Source organism: Fukomys damarensis, unplaced genomic scaffold (assembly GCF_012274545.1).
Source record: "Fukomys damarensis isolate Sample0158 unplaced genomic scaffold, DMR_v1.0_HiC HiC_scaffold_15, whole genome shotgun sequence".
In the NCBI taxonomy this organism is placed as follows: Eukaryota; Metazoa; Chordata; class Mammalia; order Rodentia; family Bathyergidae; genus Fukomys; species Fukomys damarensis.
Window position 1 is genome coordinate 56096676 of NW_022900927.1, and position 18923 is coordinate 56115598.

An 18923-nucleotide genomic window follows, 5' to 3' on the forward strand; every position below is an offset into this window, starting at 1 on the left:
TTTGTTCCAGCTGAAGAAAACAAGGTGCCCATGATTCTTATATGCTGACACTGTGGTTTTTCTGGGCAAAAAACACAGCTTGTTCCAGGATACAAATATAAACTGACACTTGAATTTCTCACCTCACAGTCACAAGTGGAAAGAAAAGGTTAGCATTCCCAACTGTTAAAACTGGGAGGAACTTTAAAGGTTATTTGACGGGAGTTACATTTTGTGTACCATTAAAATTTCCGAAATAATTTCAAGGATTAACGCAATGTTGCCAATGTTTTATTTCGCCACATCATTAAAAAACAAAAGCAATCCAACTACTATCTACTTTCACTATTACTTAATAAAATAATTTACCATTAAAAAAAAAAAAGCAGAATGGACCCAGTATTGGAATAAAGGAGAATCCACTGAGTTGAGTCTCTTTAGCATCAAGAAAAGTCGACCACAGCCACTTTCTTTCTGACAATTTTGCTTCCCAGTGGGGAAAAATTCATATCAAACACACATTTGAGATCCAATCTCATTCATTTTAAACTATCTAAAGTCCCTGTCCCCAGGGATGGGGATTTAGCTCAGTGGTGCTGCTGCCTGCCCTATATGTGCAAGGTCCCGAGTTCGATCCCCACTACCAAAACTAACTAAATAAATAAACTTCCCTGTGCCCAAATGGCACACTCAGTTTGCACGCTGATGATGCTGGTGAGCGGAAGACGCAGGGCAAGGACACGGGCAACGCCTCCCGGCCACCGTCTCCCCGAGCCCCAGCCCTCCGCATCACAGATCCAAAACAAAGGAGTGGCACCACGGGTCCAAGCCACACTCTGGCCTCTCTCCTGCCCCGCCACTGCTCTTCCGCCTTGGGTCTGACTCACTTGTCTCTCACCTAAAATGTGGCTTTTACTTGTCTTCACCGGGGAATAGTGGAACCACAACAAAACAAAATTTTTAAAAATCTCCCTCTCTTCTGAGCGGCTGGAGAATCCTACATTCCTGTGGGCCCAAAGAACAATGATTCATCCATTCCAAAAGTGTCTGGCTTTCCCCCTCAGTCTCTACCAATAGCCTCCACCTCACTTCTGTCCTTTATGCTGCGGGGCTTAAGAATGAACCAGGGGCAGGAGTTGCAGCTCAGTGGTGCCGCTGCCTGCCTCACAAGTGCAAGGTCCTGAGTTCAATCCCCGGAACCAAACAAAACAAAGAATTAATCAGCTTGTCCTGAATTTCAGACCCAAGGAAACACGCACAGCCTTGGACATGGAGCTAGAGAGACATAACTACCAGAGGCCAGCCTCGCCTTCCTGTCCTGCCGCGTGCCCTTCCGGCTTCCGTGTGCCAGGCACTGCTCCCTCGCTCCTGGGACCGCCCCCTCTATGTCCTGACACGGGGTCAGCCTCACTTTCACCAGCTGCTATGCGGGCACCGCACTCTTGGGGCACAGCCCTGCAGCCTCCCCACTTGGGCCCCGGCTGTGCCTGCTGGGTGTGCTGTCTCCACCGAAGCTAATGAGGCTCCGGACCACACGGTTTCCTGCTGTCCTCCCAGCATCATAAAAGAATGTATGGAGAGTGGTGAGCGTTCCTAAGTGCTTTAACAAATACAGCATCGGCGCAATAATTCTATTTTCAATTAAGATTTTAGCTCTCACACAGCAGGGCTGTAATAGAAGTCTGGAGCCTGGGAGTAGGGTCACTGAGAATTTATGACACCCTTGTTCATGAACCAAATGGCAGGACTCTTGCTGCCATTCCTGGGGTAGCAGCGGCTGTTTGGAAGTCTTCCTCTGACTCCTATCACTCCAACACACAGCAGAAGAGAATTCTTTCCCATCATATAACATTATTCCCACCCCTATACAACTACCATGTCTCCCACTCCTTTATAAAGCTTTTAACTAGTAATCCAAGAGAACAACTAAATCACAAATGAGATTTTGTTGTTCCCTGTAACTGGCTGTGGTCGCAAGCATCCAAATTCTTACCAGGACACCAGGAAATGAAGCCCATGTCCCAAGAAGACTGACTGACAGGCAGAGGGGTGTGTGCTCACTCTGTGGAAACCTCCTGCTTCCCTCAGAACGAATTCTTCAGGCTTGGACAGCAGGCTCTGGACAAGAGCCCAGCACTACAGATCAGCTTGGGCGTGTACGTGGGGCTGTCACTGGTCCCCCAAACTACAGGATGCCCCTGACTTAGATTTGCTGCTGCAGACGGATGAGGAGACCGGCCTCCTCTCCTCTCGGCGGGACAGAGGGACTGTCGTATCACTACGTCAGTGCAGCTTCCTGGCTTGTAGCTGGCGTTTGCATGACAGTTCCCATGGAAGAGCTGAGCAGGAGATGGCCCTCAGGGTCATGATCGGGGAGAGGCAGCAGGAGCCTCAGAAGTTAGCAAGGGAAGCAGGGAGTTCAAGGACTCACCTGGAGAAAGGAGAGTTCAGCAGGACAATACACACGCGAGGTGAACCCCCAACCGCGAGGGCCTGCGATGTGACACATTGTTAGTGCCTTTCCTCACTGTTTCATTCATTCATCTATTATTTGCTCAGTCAACAAATAAACTGATGAAGGCTGGGATTTAGCTCAGTGGTTCTGCCATCTGCCTCACAAGGGCAAGGACCCGAGTTCAATCCCTGGTACCAAAAGCAACAACAACAACAACAACAATAAATAAACAGTTACTGAGTACTTACTGGGTACCAGGTATTAAGCACCGGAAATGCGATGGTGATCCATACATTTCCTCACGAGCTTACAGACTGGCATTTACAGCCTGGGTAATACACAGAATGACAACTGCTGCCCATTGGGAAAAAAACTATACCAAGTGACTGGAGAAGGGGGAATTAAAGCATTCCTTGAGCTGGGTGTGGTGGCACAAGCCTGTAATCCCAGCACTCAGGAAGCTGAGGCAGGAGAGTCATACAAGTTTGAGGCCAGCCTGGGCTATATAGGAAGTTCAAGGCCAATCAGAACTACATAGCAAGACCCTGTCTCAAAAAAACAAACAACAACAACAAAAATACTAAAAACAGTACGTGATATTCTAGACAATCAAGCATCAGCATACACACCATAAATGGGTGCTCAATTACCAATAAGTGGACTTCCCTATAAGTACTCTCGCTGGTGAATAAACCAATGTAACAATTCTATCCATTCTGTCCATTCACAAAGGGTTTGCTGAGAATTGACAAAGTGCTGTATCAAAGTCAGGTGGCAAAATGATGGCCAAATTCCCGTCCTCAACAACCTCATGATCTAAATAATAAGATGAGCAAAGTGAGGAAGACCTTTACCAAAGGGGGCACAGGATGAAGGGGAAGCCCACTGAGGAAGAGGCTGGGATGGAGGAGGGCAGCCCTGTGGCTAAGCTGGGTCTGGGCGCTGAGAAGCTTGCAGGCTTCAGGTCAGATGGGGAGCAGCGGGAAACAGTGCCTTCAGGGTGAGCAGAGAGCAGCTCTCGGCCAGCCAGGGTGAGGCCTGGAAAGGGAAGCCACCTCCTAAGCTCTGACAACATGGCTGGAGCTTGTCCTGCCTGGAAGCCTCCACCTGACTGGGATCTGCACTCCTTCCCAACGGAAAGTGCGGTGAAGGTGTGAAGACCACAGGGCCAGGGATTTGGCTCAGTGGTGCCACTGCCTGCCTCGAAAGCACAAGATCCCAAGTTTGATCTCCCCGGCCCACCAAAAAAAAAAAAGCTTAGTTTGAGGCCAGGGATTTATCTCAGTGAGGTTCTGCCACCTGCCTCACAAGTGCAAGGTCCTGAGTTTGATCCCCAGTACCAAGAAAAAAAGAAAGAAAAGAAACCATAAAAATTTTAATTAATTTTTTAAAACAAGGCCACAGGAGGAAGCATTCAGGTAACAACTGCTGTGCAGGCACAAAAGGATAATCACCATCACTTGTTCTTGCTACTCTGATTCCAAATCAGAACGTTTCAGTGAAAAATGGGAAAAAAACAAAAAACGTATTTAAAAGGACAGCACGTGTTAGTTTCCATTGACTGGTCTCTTCCTTTAGTATATGTGCTGTCACAAGGGGAAAAAATGAGAACCAAAAGCTGTCACATAAAGGTACAAGATCCCAATGATGAATGTAACTACTGTATACCTAAAATGTACCGATAAACTCAATTAAAAAATACATAAATAAATAAGTATATGTGCTGTCGAATCAAGCACATGGTCTCTTCATTTGAAAAAGAAGATCCCACAATCATAAGAGGAATACAACTACTATTTGACTTAGTAATTTCATGAAGGAGTTCCCCAGAAAAAACTTATCAAGATGAGAGAAAATGATTTTGTTTGGAGATGTTTGAACTATACTATTCAAAATAGCCAACAAATGAAAATAATCCAAACTCATAAAAATAGGGGATGATCAAGCCAAATGTGACTTAAAATGACTAAATAACTCCAGAAACATTAAAATAACTGCAGCCATACATGGGAATGTGTACGGGGAATAAAAGCAGACTCTAAAATATCCCTTGTTTTAACATTTGGTACCCAAAGTGTCACAGACTTCAGATGGGGGGGTGTGGAAATCTGCATACATATAACAAGGATGAGATATAAGTCTAAATACTAAATTCACTTAAGTTTCATATATATCCTATGCATATAGCCCAAAAGTAGTTTTATACAATTTTAAAAATATATTTGTACATGAAATAAAGTTGCCCAGTGTGGAGTTTTCCACTTGTGGTATCATGTTGGCATTCAAAAAGTTTCACACACTGGAACATTGTGAAGTTTGGATTTTCAGCTTTGGGATGCCCAACTGGTATATTCAATGACTGCAACCCTATATATCTCCTCCATCTGTTAACCCCAACGGTAGCTGCTAGGAACACAAACATGAGCCAGACACAGCCCCCATCTTCCAGGATCGCATAGTCCCTGAGTAAGTCAGCCTCACACAAGTACAACAAAGTGCAGGAGGGATTCTGGAACCCAGCTCAGCACCCTGAGAGCCCTAGAGTGGAGTCATCTGACTTGGAGCCAACACACACACACACACACACACACGCACGCACACACACCATAAAACAGGTGTTGAAATCTGTGGCAGATCTATGTATCAGCTCCAAATCTTTTTTTATAATACAGGGTCTTACCATGTTGCTCAGGATGACCTTGAATTTGCCATCCCCCTGCCTCAGGCCCCCTGCTCCTGCGTGGTTCCAAATTTTAATGATCTCCAAAACATACCCGTTCATTTTTTTTGATCATCCTGGACGTGAAAATAGAAAGTGTAAAACTTAGGATGAAAAACACTCAAATCACCTGGCTGCTGGTTTTAGAAACGAAGACCTGAAAGTAGGAAAGGGGCAGTGGAAGGGAAAGACCACAAAGGCTCCCCCAGCTGTATTTCACTCCTGACTGCAGGTGGAGAGAGAGGAGGAATTCCAGACTATTGCAAAGATGGAAACTTCTGCACTGGGAAGATCATAAAAAACACAGCCTGCTGAATAAGAAGTCCAAACTGCTGCAGAACGTATGGGAATAGAAAGGCAACAATCTTCAGGACATTGCTGGACGTTTCTCTGGAGAGCTGGAGACCAGCACAGGAACAGGCTTAGCATCCAGTCATCCTGCAGACAGCTGAAGCTGCCAACGTGCTGATCACCAGCCACAAACACACCAGTCTGACTGCATGTGGACGACTCGCACTTTCCAGCCCCTCCAACATTTCTAAAGCATTTACTTACTTTCAAAAGAGTGTGCCATAAATATTAGAACAACAGGGTATAAAAGATCGGCCACACACAGTAGATATATTGATCTCGCCTTTTTCAATGGGAAAAAAAATTCTCCACCTTAATAATGAATACAATTTGAAATACGATGGCATGAAAATCAATGAATATTAAGGCTAACGTTTTGTGCTGCGATTTATTTCCTGATCATTCTCCCGGGAGCCTTCGAACTTCGGAGATTAAGGACAGTAGGACGATGATGAATTTAAATTTCTAACAAGGTCCCGGGAAACAGAAAAGACCTGATGTTTGTGGCAGGAATTCTGCAAACTGAAGAGCACTTTGTTACGGCTCTCATGCATCAGGAAGCTGCAGAGTACTGTCAGAGAGCATTTGTACACGCGCACACACACACACACGCGTGAGCACACACACGCGACCGATTCCACTCTCAGAAACCATCCGGGCTGCCAGTGCGGGAGGCAGACACTTCCCCTCACTTGAGATCTACAATTTCTCACATATAAATGAACAGCCGCGGAGAAAATAGGATAAACACAGAACAAGTTTTTTTTTTCTTGGTACTACCGAGATTCTTTTTGTGTTTGTGATCTGTATGTGCCAATACTACAATTGTGTTATCTCCAGAAATAGCTCAAAAAGACATTTTCAGTGACGAGTTCTGAGTAGTGAAGCTGGGAAGGACACTGCCAGCCTGCTGTGTGATCACAACGTACAGAACCTCAGGCTTTCTCTCACAAACATGCTTCAATGGAAAGGTGAAAACCACACCGGAAATGTCAGGCTGCAGAGACAGAACGAGAGGAGAAGAAATGTGATTTGGGTTCATACACCCACAAGCCCAGCTCTCCCCGACTCCAGTTACTGAGACAGACAATCCCACGAAGATAAAGAGGAGAGGATTCCGACTCCTTCTGACTTGTCTCTTCCTTTTCCTTTCCGTGGATGAAGACAGATGGTAGGAGCTGCTCAGGGAAAGTCTAAGCTGGGATTAGTAGGCTTTCTTAGACCATTGGGTCTTATGAAACACATGTGTGAGTGTGAGTGTGTGTGTACAATTCTAGGTCTGCGCCTCCTCCCACAACTGAGGCTAACACTCGGCCAGGTTTGTGGGCCCTGAGCAAGAGACTGCACTCGGGCTCAGCAAATTACAGGAGCAGCCTCCAGAGCTCTTGGGGGTTTGGGAAAACAGCCTTCACAGAAACTGCTCCACTTGCCCCCTGGTGCCCCCATTTCACAGAAGAGAAAAGGGACCACGGACACCTGGAGCATCACAGTGCTTCCTCCCTGAAGCCATCATCTGAGAACCAAATTTCTGAGCGCAGCTGAATTCTAACTGGACCTCAGCCTCGTCCCGCAGAGGAACAGCCATGTTCAGCCTGCACATTTCTCACCTGGGTCCACCATTCTACAAGACCCTCTGCACCCCAGTTAACTACTTTCCACTACGTGAGGACTAAGGAGAATCCACTCAAGTGGAACTATAATACATGTGCAGAACACACCACATAGAATACACAAAACTAATTTCATTCTATAACCTGTAAGGCAAAATTATCTGAAGATGGAGAAAGAAAATAAATGTATCTCAGCAAATCCCCTTCTTGTAAAGAAAGCACATTCTTGCCCTCACTACCAATTCTTATGATGTCCTGCTGAATGCTAATTACTCTACCTTCATTTCAGTGCGTGAGTCTAAATTTCTGGTCTAGGTAACTCAGAGGAAGAAGGTTCCTCGTAATCAGGAAAGGGTTCCACAGCATTAAGCAGGCATGCATATTGGTGAGGCAGTGGGGAACTGAAGCGTCTCTTGGTTTGGGGTGGGCTTCTGGTTTTCTGTCCACGCAGCTGTGTCTGACCCACCCAACCAAGGACAGGCTGTGGCAGGAAATGGTGGCCCACACACAAGGGGACACGGGAATTGCAGTGCTTTGGCAATAGAGGGTAGCACGCTGCAATCCACAGACCAAAGAATCTGGCCAAAGAGTAGGGTTTCTCTTTTTAAATGACTGGAAAAATAAGAAAAGCAATATATTCTGTCACATGAATATTACAGGAAATGCATATTTCAGTGTCCCGATGTAAAATGTCCTCAGAACACAGTAATACCCGTGGTTGCCCCCACGTACTGTAAAGAGTTAAGTGTTACAACAACAGACCACATGGCCCCGGAAGTCCAAAAATGTCCATTCTGCCCCTTTAAGGAAGAAAGTTTATCAACTTCTGCTGTACAGGAAAGGAGTGAGGAGCGGCAGTTGCTTCCTGAAAACTGACTGATCCAGCCTGCATCTGCTGAATATACAACACGATACTGAAAGCAAAATCATCACAGGTGCACTGTGTTCGGGATTGGCCTCTGCATCATCGTCTCTGATGAACTGAGGCAATTCCTGTGGCTTCCCAGCCCAGAGCAGGGACAGGAATGGGCTTCTGCACACTGACTTTTATGATTAGAACAGTGCATGCACAAAGAAAGGCAGCCAAGCACACTAATCCGGCTGAGCCCTCTGCACGGCTGTGTCTGAGCCTCCTTTTGTCGAGGAATGGGTAGCTTTACCCTCTGCACACAGATCTCAAGCACTGTTGCCAGTTTCCCAGCATCAATATTTAAAAATCAGAAATGCAGCATGGAGAGCTTAACTCGGGAGCAGAATGGCAGGAGCGTGGCCCGGCAGAGTCCAGACAGTCGTCCTCCATTATCAGCAGCCTCCTTTCTGCCATCTCTGCAGGCAACACACGTTACAAAGCATTTGCTACTTTTGCACCAGTCAGCTAGTTCAGTTGTCACTGTGTGTGGTGGGGGGGTCCTTGCTCTTCTGGACCGCGTGTTGGACTATTCCAGGTCACAGCTTGCTTGGGGTGGAAATAAGATCTTCTCTATTTGGAAATTTACGTTTATAAATACCCTGGAAAGCCAAACAAACAGCATAATTTCTGGAACAAAAGTACCAGAGTGGTTTATTGCTAACATTGCAAGCACATATTCTAATCTGTGGTTTGATCAAACACACTGATTGTCAGCTCAACTCTCACAGTGTTCTACTCACATTTCAAACTACCCAATCCAGCTCTCTTTTCTACTTTCTTTCTTATTGTTTTACCTAAACTCTCTATAAACAACATTTTCTAGTTTTATAACATAAATAGTTCTTTGATTCCAGGGTAATAAAGTGTCACAGTATTGAAGAACTCTCTTAAAAGCTTGACCATGATCTAATTCACTGAATTTACAATATATAACTGATTCTTCAATAAAGTTGTTTAAATATTTTAATTAAATTTTTTCTAAAAAAGAAGGAAAACAACTTTTTGAGTTAGGTGTGGTGGCACATAATCCCAGTTCTCAGGAGGCTGAGGCAGGAGGATCACCATGAGTTTGAGGCCAGCCTGGGCTACATAGTGAGTTCAAGGCCAGCCTGAACTCATAGAGAGACCCCATCTATAATTAGAGAAAGCCCCATGGGCAAGAAGCCACACAAGACCGCTGCAGGAGGAGGGTACAGGAAGGCAGGCTAGTGGAGGAGCAGACAACAGATCCAGGTGTCCAGACCTCGCATGGGAGAAGTGATGGGACCTCAAGGGTGTGCTCAGGGGTCAGATTCTGCTTCAAACCATCTTCCTGAGTTCGCCCTGCACCCAGCTCCTCGCCCAGCTCATAAAGTTCATCACCTTTTTCGGTAGGCTGGCTTTGGGGTATGTGCTTGCCAATGCAATTATCATACCGCATAGTGATTATTTGCTTAAAAGTCTGCTCCTTATTAAACTGTGAGTTCGTGGACCTCAAGGCTGTGGATTTTGGCAAACTTAGTCCCTAACTCAGCCCAAGGGCTCAAAAACATTACATAAATGATGAAGATTACTCACTGCAAAGGGGGAGAAGATGATTTTGTGGAGTGAATAAAATCCTTATGTACATGCAATACATATATATGTACTAGCACTATGGATTACAATTGAAGCATTAAATAAATTGTGGGTCCTGTTCTTATTAACAAAACACACTGAGAACTATGGTCCACAGAGAGGTCTACTTTAAAGCAACATTAGTCTACAAAATAAAGATACCCAAAACACAGGCATTCCAAAGAAAAGTAAGGAAACCTAATTTTAGATCATCTACTGCCTGACCTCCAAGGCTTAAGGACCCAGACTTCAAAACAGCTCACAGAAGGAGCCACGCTTCATGCTCAGAATCCTGGTTCCTAAGCACCGCTCACTGGTGCTTAGAGGTTCGCGTCCATGCTGCACCGCAGCGCTCGGACTTCCTGAGGATTCTCTCCAATTCTGGTTCGAATGAGAAGGGCCAAGCAGCACCAGGAGCAGTGAAAAGGGGAAGCAAGAAAGAGAGCTTCCAGCCACTCCTGCTACCCACAGGAAAGCAGCACCGGCATCTGAGGGAACTGCTGGACTACCCTCCTTAGGTCAGGAGACACACACTGAGCTCCCGCTGGGCTCTACATGCTGGATACAGCAATCAACAAAGCACTCAAACCGGCTCAGTCACGAGGCAGAGTGGCTCTGCCCATCCAGGATCAAGGCTCATGCTAAAGTAACAACTAAGATCTGGACAAAGAGCCCACAGACGCATCTATATATGAAAGCCTGATAAATGACAAGGGTGGCAGGGCACACTGGTGGGGAGGATGGGATGACCTGTCGTCTATATGGGGGAACAAGTGAACCCTTACCTTATTTAAATCATTAAACTTAATTCCAAGACGCTCAATGGGCTAAATATAAAAGGTGAAACTCAAGCTCTTATTAGGAAACACAGGTGAATATGTCTAGCCAGTGGGTGTGGAGGGTTCCTTATAAAACAAAGAGTATAAACCAAAGTAATGAATTGGTAACCTCGAACACATTAATGCATTGCAACTCAGAAGAAAAAAAAAAAAAAGACAACCCAAAACAGAAATGCACAAAAAAAGAAACAGAAGAGGAAATCTGAGTGGCCAATCTATACATTAAAATATGTTCAACCATACTAGTAATCAGAGAATCACAAAGGCCATGAGGAGATAATATTTCATACTTAACAGATCTGCAAAAAATTTAAAGTGTGGCAATGCCACATGTTTGGTAAAAATATAGGCCATTCACACACTTCTGGTAAACCTCCTGAAGAAAAGTACAGTAATGCCTAGTAGTGCTGACAGTGTTTACCCTACCACCAGCCCCGCCACCCCTAAATGCCCCACCTGTCATGCACAAGTTGATGTACAGTATCATAGCAGCATTCTCTGAAACAGTCTAAACATACATCCAAAACAGTAAGCATAATTACATATTACATTAGAGCTAAGTGTTTAGCTCTAAAAGTGCATGGTTAGCTACTGGTATCAAACAAGTGACTCTCCCACATACAATGTCGAAGAAAAATTCAAACTGAAAAAGAATACATACACACTTGTATTCTCAAAATATCATAGGTGTATATGTTGGGATATACATAAAGGTTAAGGACATTCAAAACAACAGTATACAAGGCTTAAGGCTACACACAAGTAGCGAAAGTAAGTACACAGGTGTGTTAAATCCAGGGCAGTGGTTACCCTGAATAGGGGAAGGCACTCAGAAAGTTCCATCTGCATTGGCTTTTGTTTGTTTTATATTAAAGTCTTTCACTGAGGTGTAATTTACATAGACATATGCATAGATCTTAAGTATACAGGGCACTGAGTTTTGACCAACATATACAACCATTCAAACCACACCCCTATCAAGAAGTAAAACATTTCTACCACCCCAGGAAGTTCCTTCATGGCCTTTCCCCTAGCTAATTCCTTTCAATAGCCACTGTTTTGATTCCTATAATCCTCGCTGAGTATGTTCCGTTCTAGTACCTGATATAAATGGAATCACAGAGTGTGCATTCTTTTGTGTCTGGACTGAGATCCACCCGTGTTCCTGTACACGTTGTAATTTGTTCCTTTTTTATGGCTGAGTATATCCCAGTGTATAAATGTGGTTTAGTTTTTCTTAGTATTTTTTTTATTTTTAAATTGTAATGGGTACATGACTGTCAATGTTTTATTCTTTATCCCTTTTCTGTACACTAAACATTCCTTTTTCTAAGAGCAGGCCACAGAGTGCTAGAGATTCTCCAGGATCCATACCTAAGGCAAAATAGCTGGGATGTCATGATCTTGTCGTCCAACCCCTTGAGGTGCTGGAGGTCCCAGCGTCTGAAAACAGAGCTACTAAAGCAGCAGCTCAAGAGGCCCAGGAATCTGCATTTTAACAAGTTCCCAAGAGTTTTTTATGAACAGCAAACTTTGTGAGACACTGTTTATAACCATATTCTCAATGCGGTATTCTATAACTCCAATGGTTTCTATGACTATTGCCCAAATGCTGGAAACTCAACTCTGTAACTAAATAATGCTTTCTACTAAGCTGTAGACCTCAATAACCCGCATCTGCCCACAGAGCTCTCTACCTGAATGGCTTAAAGGCATCTCCAACCCAAGGACATAAAACAAAACATAAGCAAATCTGCCCCTGGGTGTTCCTCCAGTGTGTGTCTCAGTTCACAACCCATCACGTGCCCAGTTTCACCAAGCCGGAAACCTGGGTGTCAGTCTTTCTTCACGCGTCTCCTCCCTGTCCTCCAAATCACGGGTCGCCGGGTCCCGCTGACTCTACTGCCAAGATACCTCTTGACTAGAATGTGTCCCTCCTTTTCCCTAAGCACCTCCCCATCCAGGCCACCTCGGGACTGCGAGCGTCCCCTAACGGGCCTTCCCACTCCTAGCGGGTCTTGACCCTCCAGCCCATTCTACATCCAGCAGTCCGAGAGACCTTCTGAACTAAACGTGACTTTCAAAAGTCTGCTGAGAGCCTTTCGGCAGCTTCCCACCGCCTTCAGGACACGTCCCCAACCCTCGCCCTCATCCCTCAGGAAGGACCTATGCGTCCAGCCTCTCTGAACACGCCTCACTTCCTTAAATACGGCTCCCCTCTCTCCCCTTTTGCAAACTCCGCTCATTCTATCTTCCTCCTCCTTCCCCAGCTGCCCTTCCCATCTTTCAAGTCTCAGCTAAGCAATCCTTGCTTCCAGAAGGCTTTCATGACTGGGCAAGCAACTCCCACCACCATGTGCCCAGGCTTTGTTTTTCCTCTGCAACAGTAAATACCCACAAGGCACAGTAGCCCTGAATCGTCTCCAGGAGAGGCTACAAACCACGTGATGGGGCCCTGCCCGGCCTGCTCGCTGGCTCTCCGTGGATTCCCAGAGCATAAAAGCAATTTCAAATTCCCGATGTCTGCCGAGTGCTGCTGCATTCCATTTCCTCCACAGGCAATCAATGCCTATGAAATGGCTCCGTTTCTCCCTGTGACTTGGCGATATGAACAATTCTCAACTCGGAAAGTCACAGCTCATCGGCGGTGTTTGTATTTCATTCTCCTGCTGCTTTGGCAAACAGTCTCCGCCGCCAGGGCAGCCCATCAAAAGCAGCAAGGAATGGCCGGACTCCTCCAGCCAGCTTGATTTCCAAGTCTTCAAAGAAACCGGCACCCCGTGTATTTTTCCAGGGTCTCGCCTCGGTTACAAGGGAGACACAAGGCCTGAAATCTTGTTAGGATTACAATAATTGAAGTAAAAAGGCTTTAGGCAGACGGGCTGAAAGTTTATATTTTCAGTGTGCTGAGATTTGCAGTCTAAGTCACAGCTGGGCGTGCAGAGCTGCCAAGGATAGAGGCTGCTGTGTGACTTCACCAGCGGTTTATCCAGAGCAGAAGCGCTAGGTTTCTGATCCCCAACCTTTCATCCCAATTCATTCTTCCAGCATAGATATTAAGAGCACAGACTCCAGTGCCAGAATGCCTGGCTTAGAACGCTGGCTACATCATTTCTTAGCTGTGCTATGCTGGCCAAAGCAGCCACTCAGCGGTCAGCTTTCTCCAAAATAGACATAAAATAGCACCCACTCACCCCCTGGGCCTGTTGTGAGAATTAAATGATTAATTACACAGAAAGCTCCCAGAACTCGGTGAACACAAGCTTTCCTTATTATCAGAGGTATCTAGGGGCACAGGAACAGCTTTGGAGGAGGGAGACTACGAAGCAGATCAGATAGTAGTAAGTGAGCGCTTTTCGCAGATAACCACCCGAGCCTGAGAGAAACCCTCACCTCTCAGGCAGGGACAGCGGCACAGGACCGCTCCCAGGCGGTTTGTCTGCAGAGGTCCGTCCTGACCCCCTGAGAGAGCCACCTCCGAGCTCCGCACCTTCCAGCTTGAGGAACCAAACTCCTGGGCTGCAAAGGGGAGCCGGAGGGTGGGAAGAACGCAGACGAAGGATGTACAAGCCCAAAACGGCCAGACATGCTCACTTTCTCCACTTAAAGGACGGAAAGCGACCGGTTTTCCCTTCCTCGTCCCTGCACGGCCACGACAGCCCGCTGTCATTGCAGACACCTCCCTTTGAATCCGGTAGGCCCGGCGCTGGAGTCAACATCCCTGTCACCGACTTCAACAGGGTGACAGAGCTTTCTCAACCCAGCTGGGAAGCAGAAAGAACAAACTTGAAATACAAGGCCAAAGAGACTGGCAAAGCGTCCAAAGCCTGGCCTGGCTCTGTGACCTCAGGATAAAGGCCTAAGCTTCCTGAGCACTGTTCACATCTGTAAAATGGGAACAAGAACATCTGCCTCTCTACAGATAAGCTTAGGAACTCGGATCCTGCCCCTAAGAGACCGAGGCAGGCACACTCACTGGGAGAAGCTCAGCTCGCTCCATCTTTACAGCGGCGACTTGGGTTTCTCCCACCCTCCCCCCCCTTCCCTTCTTCATCTGTAATCCAACAAGTGCATCTAGCACTTTAACTGTGCCAGGTGCCACACTGGGCCCTCTCCAGATGCTGACTTGTTCAAGTTTTCTCCCACCCTCCCCCCCCCTTCCCTTCTTCATCTGTAATCCAACAAGTGCATCTAGCACTTTAACTGTGCCAGGTGCCACACTGGGCCCTCTCCAGATGCTGACTTGTTCAAGTCACACTGTTTGTAAAAATGGTGGCTAGGATTCCTTTCGCTGTGTCCCTGTTGCTGGAAAGTCCGTCCCACACAGAATCTAGCTGTGGCCTTGGGACTTGCTTTGGTCAATGAGATGACATCAGCCTGGAAAGTGTGTGTCCTGTGTCTTCCTGTGCGGCTCCATGGAACCCCGAGGACTCCTGTGAGGAAGCCCGAGCTGGTCCACTGGAGCACGAGACAGCACCTGCTCCCAAATGGGTCCCCGAAGACTGACTCATCTGTCAATCCCCAGACGTGTGAGAGGGCCACCTAGAATGTCCCACTACCAGCTGGCCCTGAGCTGACTCCCGCAGAGATCAAGGGCTACCAAGCCAACCCACAGACATGTGACCTAAGGAAAGTGCTTACTGTTTCAGCCACTCCATTTTGGGGTGATTTGTTACACACACAAACTGACGGACACACTCTTACTAGCCACCTATCACTGTTGTTCCTGTTTTTCTAGTGAGGCAACTGAAGCAAAGAGGGACAAAGCGATCTGCACAATGAGTAAATAGCACAGCCAAGACCCAATCCCAAGCAATGCTCAGTGTCCACACCATAACGCTTCACCCACCAAAAAGAAGTGTTCAAAAGTGTTCACAGCACTTGACCCAGGAATTTCACAGCAATTCATCATCCAGAGAGGCTCAACCACATGCAAAATGAGGTATGTCTGAGATTATTCACTGCAGCATTATTAATAGTAAAATACCAGAAATGAGCAATTTCAGTATTATCTAGCCATATAAAGATATCTGTGTGCAACTTTTTTTTTTGGTACTAGGGATCAAACTTGGAACCTTGAGCTTGTGAGGCAGGTGGTGGCATCATTGAGCTAAATCCTGGGCTATGCAACTATTTTTAAAAACAAGTAGATCAATAAATACTGTTTTTTTTGTTGTTGTTGTTTGGTTTCGTTTTTTTGGGGGGGGTCTGAGGAGAAAAAGTAAGGGGCATAAGAGCGTATTTATGTACTAGCTTTTGTGTGTAAAAAACAAAGGGGAAAAGTCTGAGTACATAACTGCTTGCTACACAGAGATTATTTCTACAAGGACACAAGGAATGTGTTTAGCAACAAGGAGTTCAGGAAGGGAACCAGCTGGCTAGGCAACAGAATAGGAGAGACAATTTTCATGGTAATCCTTGTCATATCATTTGAATTTTACATTGTGTGACTGTACTGCTTATTAATTTTTAAGCTGAAAGATTACAAAAATGAAGGGAGACAGTAGATGTCTGGCACAAAGAAAGGATTCAATAAACAGCTCCATCACAGCTCTTTTCCCATACTGATTTCTAACTTATATTATTGTGTCTATTGCTGGGACGCAAGCCCAGCACCCACAACTTAGAGGAGGGGGTGTTTAATCTGGTTCGCAGTTGAGAGGATCCAGTCTGTGGATGGCAGGCTTCAAAGCAAAAATGTCCTGGTGGAAGGGCCTGGTGAAGCAAAGTTGCTCAGTTGACCGTATCTGGGAAGCACAGCAGGGGAGCAGTGCTGGAGAGGAAGGGGCCAGGCCATATACAGATCCCAACACGGCGCCTCCACGGCCACCCTGACACACCCAGAAGTGTGCTTTCCCATCCCCTACGCGGATCCCAAGCCCATCAGTTCAACCCAGTGAAGCTTAACCACCGCATACCTCTTACTAACACAAATGCATTTCTGCAGCAAACAATGCTCTCAAACTCCCGGCTTTGCCTAGGAAAGAGTTCCTTTTGGATTAAAAAATAAAGAGCAAATCATGAGCTACACGAAGTGGTAAGAGAAGACTCCATCCCGAGGTTTTATCCAGCGCTCAGCGGCAGGGGAATGCACTCCATCAGCCTCTCCCTCCACTCCAGTTGCTACAATGAAATACCTTAGTCTGGGTAGCTTAGAAACAACACAGATGCATTTCCGAGGGTCAAGGCCCAGGCAGATTCAGTGCCTCCAGGTGCACAGGCACCTTGGCCCTTCGTCCTTACATTGTGAAAGGGGCAAGGCAGGTCTCAGCGGCCTCTTTCATAGACGCACTGATCCTACGGTGAGGGCTCTTCCCTCGTGCCCAAATCACCTCCCAAAGGCCCCAGCTCGCACTACCATGGACTTTGGGGTTGGAAATTCAACACGAGTTGGGGGGCGCACAAACATTCAGACCATGGCACCTTTCTCCAGAGAAACCCGGTCCCTGGGCATCTTCTGTGCTCCTTCTTTGTACAGTTCCTGGGCACTAAGTGAAAGTAATGCCTTTTCATTCCCACAGCTGTCTGTTCCTCCCTGCAGTTACTCTGATCTACCACAACTGAAAGGTTGTCACACCCACCTGCCGAACTGCTAATAACCTGTGCCTCTGGATCCGGCAATGGCCCCGGGGAAGGAACAGAAGTGTGTAGGTACGGAGCGCCAGAGCTCTGGTTCGCATCCTGGCTCCGACACTCAGCTGAGCAGCCTCCAGCGGCACACTCAGCCTTTCTGGGCTTGCTGTCTTCTCACTGGCGAATGGTGACACCAGGTAGTGGCCCACGGTCCCAGATCGTAATTTGTGTTCACCGAAGGTTAGCTGCTTTCCTGAGGCGTTCCAACAGCAGTCCAGCCACTGTCCTCTGTCACCGCTGTCTCTTCTGTATCCTTCTCTTCTTCCCCCCATGCATGGTGCCCACACACACACACACCAGTACCAACCTTAGGTGCACGTCCCAGGATTCCCATCTCTCCCGTCCTCTGATGTCAGCAAGTTCGGTGGACTCCACTCCCTCTGTCACCCCTGCACACAAAGGTGGCCTCCCCTCCCCATCACCACCCCATTCTGTAACCCCATCTACATATGACAGCCAAGGGACCTTCAGAAAAGGAAACCACATGATCCCAGCACTTCAGGAGGCTGAGGCAGGAGGATCACAAGTTCAAGTCCTGCTTGGGCAATTTAGCCAGAACTTGTCTATAAATACACAAACAATAAATAACTGTTTGGGGATGTAGTTCAGTGGTACAGTAGCCCTGGATTCAATTTCTGATATTAGAAGAAGAAAAAAGACATACCAGACATACACATCACTATCCCCACTTAAAAGTCTCTAAATAACTTCCTGTGTATTTAGGCTGAAGTCCAAATTTCTTACCAATCCCAGCAGGCCCTAGGCACACCCCCTCCTCTCTCCACGCCCACCTGCTTTATTCTGCTTCTCACAGCGCCTTCGCAGGGAAGCCCGCAGAATGTCCCTCCCTAGACCTGCACACAGCCCGCCTCTCCCTGCCCTGCAGCTCAGGCTCCAGCGCCAGCCCCACCTCAGCCTCCTCCCACTCCTTGCCCAAAGCTTCCCAGCACTAGACCAGCCCTGCGGTCCTGCTCATCTGTCTGCTTCACCCCCAGTGCGGGCTCCGGGGAAGGCTCTCGGCCTGCACCCACCCACCTGTGCTCTCCCAGCTTAGAGCAGGGCCTGCACACAGCAGTGCCTGACACGCGGCTGCCATGCTGGCGTGGGGTTCAAATGCAGCCTGCTGGGCTCCGGCCGAGACTGCAATTCAAAAGGTAGGAAGCACGGCCCAAGAATCTGCATTTCTACAAGCTTTCCTTTCATCCCAAAGCAGGTACCCAAACCCTACTTTAAGAAGCTTCATCTCCAAATGTCCATGCTCCCTCTAACTCATCCACTTTGGCCTCCAGGCCCCCTCCAATCAGCTTTCCGATACCCTGGTCACTGATTCCTGAATCTAAGTCCACACAACCCCAGGACCAATTTCACGGCCGGTGCCCCACCAACGCCAGGCACGCCAAGCTCGCTGACCGGCCGGCTGCAGTCTTCTCACCGGAGAAACACCTGAGCGGGTCTGGCTTGCGCCAAATGTGCGCCAGGTAAATTTCCACGCCAGCTCACTGTAGACCATCCCATCCCGGGACGGCTGGGGCCATTCACACCTGCTCCATGCAGCCTCCCCAATGCCCCCCTCCCCAACAGAGAGAGAGGGAAAAGGAGGGAGAGAGAGAGAGAGAGAGAGAGAGAGAGAGAGAGACTCCACTGCCAGGGCCTCTCAGGTGACCAAAGCCACAAGCAGATACATCTTACCTTACACCAAGCCAACTGCAAACTGCAACCCAGAAAAAGGTAGGGCTCTGGTAGGAAGTCTTACTCCGTGGTCTCGGTGTCCCCTCAGTCTCCCGTCTTCCGAAGACACCCCGCCGTTCCTTAGCACCTAGGTCGCGGGAGC

General features: G+C 47.3%; 1 protein-coding gene across 2 annotated transcripts in view; it reads right to left on the bottom strand.

The window, feature by feature from the left end:
- Positions 1-18905, bottom strand: part of Tmcc3 (transmembrane and coiled-coil domain family 3) — a 250785-nt gene extending 231880 nt beyond the window's left edge. For both annotated transcript variants that reach the window (XM_010629199.3, XM_010629193.3), the window contains exon 1: positions 18782-18905. The gene's annotated coding sequence lies outside the window, so the exon portion shown is untranslated. The remainder of the gene's footprint in view (positions 1-18781) is intronic.
- Between the last annotated feature and the right edge of the window lie 18 nt (positions 18906-18923).